This window comes from Stegostoma tigrinum, chromosome 20 (genome assembly GCF_030684315.1).
Source record: "Stegostoma tigrinum isolate sSteTig4 chromosome 20, sSteTig4.hap1, whole genome shotgun sequence".
Classification (NCBI taxonomy): domain Eukaryota; kingdom Metazoa; phylum Chordata; class Chondrichthyes; order Orectolobiformes; family Stegostomatidae; genus Stegostoma; species Stegostoma tigrinum.
Genome location: NC_081373.1, coordinates 9174345 through 9181439, shown reverse-complemented (window position 1 = coordinate 9181439; position 7095 = coordinate 9174345).

Genomic DNA, 7095 nt, shown 5'->3' with positions numbered 1-7095 from the left:
TTTGTTCTTTAATGTTGTCCACTAACCTCTTCTGATGGACTTGATCAAAAGCCTCCTGAAAATCCAAATGTATCACATTTACTGGTTCTCCCTTATCTATTTTACAAGTTATGTCTTCAAAAAACTCTGGTAGGTCTGTTAAGCATGATTTGCCTTTCATTAATCCATTAACCTCTACAATCTATCCAAACCCATACATTTGTCAGTTTGGCCATGTGCAGGTGAGGTGGTGATATAATGGTCAGTGTCCAGAACTTCAGGCTAACATTCTATGAATGGGTTCAAATCCCATTGGAGCACATGGTGAAACTTTGATTTCAATGAAATCTTGAATTAAAAGCCAGTCTATGAATGCCTTGTGGAGAAGGAAATCTGCCATCCTTACTGAGTCTGGCCTACATGTGATTCCAGGCTGACAGCAATGTGGCTATCTCTTAACCAGTGATTTTAACCACTAATTTCAAAGGTCATTAAGGATAAACAACAAATGCTGGCTTTACAGTAACATCATACAAGAATGAAGGAGGAAAGGGAATGAATAATGTTTGTTTGAATCTTTTCATTTCAAATGCTCTTAATGGAGCCTTGGTATTCTTTGGTTGTTTAAGAATAATGAGGCTTAAGTTAAAGCATTAGAAGAAAAGGACAGAAATGCATAAAGTATGTCATAGATAGCCAAAGTACATATTAACAGGGTTTTGTCAGATCTGTTGTTTAAGAGGAACTCACTTCAGGCAGTGTGGACAAGGTAACTTCCATATTTTGGGCACACAATTGTAACTGGAGGATACGATCAGGAAGAGAGGTCATGCAAGATGCAACACTGGAAAACGTACACAAGAAAGAGCAAAGATGACAGAGGAAGAGAGTATCAAAGCATTTGGTGGCACCTTAATGGGACAGTGGAGGGGAGAACTCAGTAGAGAAAAATAGTGTGGACAAAGCTGAAAGACAAGGCAGGGCTGTGCTATTCAATAAATGTCACAGATCTGACATTCTGAGATGGTCCCCATTGTGCCAGGACTTTTTATTCAATTTATCCAGTTTCTACATGTAGTGCAGGGAACAGACCATTCCATCTCGGACACAACGGAATGGAGATGGCTATTCTAGTAAGTGCACATGCTGGTAAACTTTGCCTCTGGTGAAATGAAGACAAAATCAGGTGAAGAATTGGTCCAAAGTTGAAGGACCTCCAGTATGTTGCAGATTTTTTGATCATTTTCCTTTTCTTGCTGAACAGAGACCTAGGAGTGCAGGTGCATAATTCGTTGGAAGTAGAGCCATAGGTACACAGGGTGATGAAGACGGCATTTGGCATGCTTGTCTTCATTGGCCAAAACACTGAGCATACAAGTTGGGATGTCATTTTGTGGCTGTACAGCTAACTGACGAGGCCACATTTAGAATTCTGCATACAATTCCAGTCGCCCTTCTATAGGAAAATTTAAGACTGTGTAGAAAAGATTTACAAGGATATTTCTGAAGCTGGGGGGTTGGAATTTAAGGGACAGGCGGAATAATCTGGGGCTTTTCTCCCTGGAGCATTGGAGGCTGAGGGATGACCTTACAGAGGTTTACAAAATCATGAGGCGCATGGATAGGTGCTGTATAAGTTTATGACTCTATGCCTTATCGTTTCCAACATTGATAATTTTCATTCACTTTCTCCTAAGGTTTCCCACAAACAAACAAGCAACTGAGCCAAAACTTTGCAAATTCCCTTCATAAAATGACTACCATTCACAACAAGTGGAAATAATGACAATTCAAAATGCTGAAATGAATACTTAATGTTTGCTGACCAACATTTAATGCATTGACGAGATAATCATAAAGGTAAAATTGCCCTTAAAATGTCAGCTTGACTCACTGCTCGTGCCTTAAAGTCCCAGGTCTTTAAATTAAAAAGAGACTTTGATACAGTACTTTGGAGGTGTAATCTTTCTGTTGAGATTATTGAGGAAAATGTTTTTTCATTAACATAAAACAAGAGTTAGGAAAGCTCTTCAGGTATTTTGGTTAATATTTATATCCCAGTCAAACCACAAAGATGATTAATGGGACTTTTATCTCATTACTATTAGCAGGGGTATGCTGCAAACAACTTGGCTGCTGTACTTGCCTTCATAGCAGCAGCGAAAGAAATTAATCAACTCTGATTATTTTGGCATACTCTGTGGATATGAAAATCACTCTCTTCACATGAATTAAATCTTTAAAATGAATTGGCGAACATGTCTATTAAACAAAATGTGAAGCAAAACTACAAAGCCAAACACTCAACTATATCACCTAAAAAAACAAAAGGCAGCAGAAACGTCGAAACCATCATGCTCCCCTCTAAATCACACACCATCCTGACTTGGAAATATGTTGCTTCCTCACTGTCACTGGATCAAAATCCTGGAACCACTTTCCTAACCATGTGCAGGTGTACCTGCTGGACTGCAGTGTCTTAGGCATAGAGTCATACAGCATGGAAACAGAGCCTTCACTCTAACTTGCCCACATCGACCAGACATCCTATTCTGACCTAGTCCCATAAGCCAGCATTTGGTCCATATCCCTCTAAACCCTTCCTGTTCATATACCCATCCAGATGGCTTTTAAATGTTGAAATTATATTTGCCTCCACTTCCTCTGGCAGCTCATTCCACACCAGCTCCAGCCTCTGTGTGAAAAGATTACCCTTCACATCCTTTTTAAATCTTTCCCCTCTCATCTTAAACCAATGTGGTCTAGTTTTAGACACACCCACTCTAGGAGAAAAGACCTTGGCAATTTGTCCTATCCATGCCCTTCATGATTTTAAAAACCTCTATAAAGTCACCGCGCAGTCTCCAATGCTCCAGGGAAGAAAGTCCCAGCCCATTCAGTTTCTCCCTATAACTTAAACCCTTCAACCCTGGCAACAATCTTGTATATGCTTCCTGCTACCTCTCAAATTTAATAACATCCATCTAGGCAGGGTGACCAGAATTACACACAGTATTTCAAAAGTGGCCGCAATTATGTCCTGTATAGCCACAACATGATGTCCCAAATCCTATACTCAGTGTTCCGACCAGCGAAGGTAAATGTGCCAATTACTTTCTTCACCCCTCTGTTTACCTGCGACTCCACTTTCAAGGAACTATGCACCTGCATCCTAGGTCTCCTTGATCAGCAATTTTCCTGGAGGCCCTACCATTAATTTTACAGGTCCTCTCCTGGTTTGCCTTGCCAAAGTGTAACACTTCATATTTATCTAAATTAAAGTCCATCTGCCACTCCTTAACCCATTGGCCCATCTGATCAAAGTCTCATTGTACTCTGTGAAAATATTCTTCACTGTCCATTACACTAACTGTTTTGGTGTTATCTGTAAACTTACTAGCCATACCTCCTATATTCACATCCAAATCATTTATATAAATGATGAAAAGCAGTGGACACAGCACCAATACTTATGGCACACCATTGGTCAGACTCTCCAGTCTGAAAAGCAATATTCAACCATCACCTTCTGTCTCCTTTCTTCCAGCCATTTTGTATCCAATTGGCTAGTTCCACCTGGATCCCATGTAATTGAGCCTTAGCAACCAATCCATCACGTGGAGACTTGTTGAACACTTTGCTGAAGTCTATATAGATGTTTGCCACACTGCCTTCATTAATCCCCTTCGTCATCTCTTCAAAAAGCTCAATCAAGTCAGTGAAACATGATTTCCCACGGACAAAACCATGTTGACTATTCCTAATCAATCCTTGCCTTTCCAGATGCATGTAAATTTTCTCCCTCAGAATCCCCTCCAGCAACTTACCCACCACTGATGTAAGGCTCACTGGTCTATACTTCCTGGTTTTTGCTTACAGCCTTCTTAAATAATGGCAGGACATTAGCCAATCTCCAGTCTTCAGACACGGCTGTTGATGAAATAAATATCTCAGCAAGAGGCCCAGCAATCCCTACCCACAAAGTTATGGGAAACACCTTATCAGGCCTCGGGATTTATCAACTTTTATGCATTTTAAGCACCTCCTCTTCTGTAACATGAACTTTTTAAAGACATGACTATTTATTTCCCCAGGTTCCCTAGCTTCCATGCCCTTCTGCACAGCAAATGCTGACACAAAATATTTATTTAGTATCTTGCCCATCTGTGGTTCAAGAAGACTGCTTACCATCAGTTTCTCAAGGACAGTTAAATACGGGCAATAAATGTTGGCCTAGTAAGTGATGCAAACATCCCATGAACAACTTTTTAAAAATATGTAAATACACTGAGACCTTTTCATCTGAATCAGATTTGGTCTCAAGCCCAACAAATAAATAGGAAACTCAACTAATCCTCACATTCTGCTAGCTTATTTAGGTTTTATTAACAAGTTTTTTCAACAATAACACACCACATTTTTAATTTTCAATTTTTCTTCCTGACAGTTACAGCGCTGTCTGTTGCGGTTTTTAACATGTCTCATTTGGTAAAGAGAGTCTGCAAACTTTGATTAAAATACCTGACAGAAACTGTAAAGCACTTGCTGATGCATGTCATCTTGACTCCTTAAGTATATACTGTCGTTACCAAATGAAACATATGTTTGACAAGAATTTGCAATCAACAACTATTTCAATGAGGCGAAATGAATGCTATCATATGCTTTTGAAATGTATATGATAAATTAAAGTGTACTCCTTTTCTGTATTTCAACTATAATAAAGTGTGTATCAAATTGATTCGCGTTACCTGGGTTTCTTCACAAAAGGTGTTGAATTTTCTTTAGTTGATTGCACAATGCCATTGCAGTTAAAAAGAAGTGAAATGAATGTGTTGGCACATATGTGACTTGGCTTTGTGTTGTATGCTGGCTTGCACTAAACACTTTTGCCTCAATGTGAGATGGTGTTACCTTTACATCAAAAATACTACACAGTGTATAACTGTACAGTGAAGTGACCGGATCAATGTGATGCCATGTCAGGAAGATTCAAAACTTAGTCACTAAATGGTTGGTATTGTATTGTGGCCTTAACAGAATAGACAGAGATAGTAAAATGCTGCAACATATTTGATGCAATTGTCAAATATATCAAAAGTTATGCCCACAGAATAATTGTCAGCAATATCAGACCTTTAAACTCATTTGGTAACTATAAGCTATACAATTTCATTCTTCGTTTATTGAGTGTAACCAAGGAACATGACTTCCCACAAGAATCAATAACATTACAAGTTTATTTAGCATTCAAAGACCTTTAAGCATCATTCTGTTCCTGTATGTAATCTATACAAATACACGAACAGGAAAAAAAAACCTTCTGGCATATTCAGCCCGTCAGATCTCTACCCCAGGATCCATATTCTATGAACTAGGAGGAACCTATTGATAGCAACAGATTTAAATTTTGCTGGCAGTGTGTCAATCTAGGAGCAGTGAGAAACCAATTATTATTTTTAGCAGCACTAAAAAAGAACTATCACAAAAGGAAAGAAATTGCATTGATATTGTGCCTGATGCGATCTCAACATCTTTCAAAGCTCTTTACAGTTAATAAGTACTTACATAGTATAGTCACTGTTTTAATGTAGGAAATGTGGCAGCTAACTTGTGTACAATATGGCCCCACAGGCAGCAGTTAAATAAATGACTATGTCCTATAAATTTAGATGTCAATTGAGACATAAATAATGACAAAGAAAGCTTGTCTACCCTGTCTCAAAGAGTGCTTTGAGATTCTTTACATCCATCCAAAAAGGGGGATTGTTTAACTGTCCATCAGAAGGATGGAAACTCCTACTGTACAATATAACCTCAGTACAGGATTGAAGTGCCAAACTAGATTATATTGCTTTGAAAAACAGAACCAAATTAACTAATGAAGCAAAATTAATCAGTTGGCAGCCACTTAGTGAGACACTGTAACAAAATTCAAGCCATCAAAGGAAACTTATGTGAGCAAATTTAGTTTTGTGGGGGAAATGGTGTATTCCAGACCCCAAGGTGACCACCAGCCGAGGAACATCTCAAGTATATGAGAAATCATGTGCTTCCTCTCCATGGACATCTAGGGACAGACATAACCATAGAATCAAAGCAGGCAGTCGGTAAGGGGGCGTTTGAATGCATAACTTTCTGACTCAGAACAAACAAGTTGTTTTTCATCAATTAGATGATTGCTGACTGCCTACTCCAAGAATAAAGCACGGCCAACTAATCAGTAATAATCACAGAAAATACTTGATCTACAATGAACACAAGAGTTTTATTCGATGCCTTTGATAATTTCAACAAGATGTCGATTCAGTTGCATTCACCAGATGGACGATGAAGGTGTACTCTTTTGATATAAACGTGGAATGTTTGCATGGTAAATAGGCCATGGGTCATGATCTCCTGAATGCTACACCTCCGCCACAAGGGCTCCAACATGCAGGATGTAAAGATGGTGGACACTCCAAATGACAACAGAAGGCAGTCACTGGGACTCCTGAACCACTGCTGTGGTGTTTAGGACTGCGTTTACCACCATGGCACAACCCATCATTTCACTTGATGTAAGGTGGCACCAAATTTCATCATTTCAGAACCAACATGCTTTAAATTTCATTTGAAGCATGTGATCACTTCTGCATGGTAGGAAATGTGCTAGCCAACATGTAGACAGCAATGTCTGGAAACAATAATGAGAAAAATGGCCAGAGAATCTTTATCCTTGAGGTCAGCACTTGGGGATAACTCCCTTAATGACCTTTTAAAAAGTAGCAAGGATTCTTTTAGATCGAGCTGAGAAGGTAAACAGGTCTTCAGCTATATACCTCAACTAGATGACAGTACCTCTGATAACGTAGTCTCTGACACCTTTATTCAAATAGGGAAGGAGACAAAAATATGTGACCATAGCCAGATGGCTTAATGTCTGGGAAATTATTAGAGTCTGTTATGAAAAATGTAGTGGTAAAGCATTTAAAAATACATAATATAATCAAGCAGTATCAGCAGGGCAAGGGAAAATTACGCTTGAAATATTTACTATAATTTTATGAAAAGGTAACAGGCAGGATAGGTAAAGGGGAAGCGCTGGATATAATGTAGTTGAATTCTCAGAAGGCA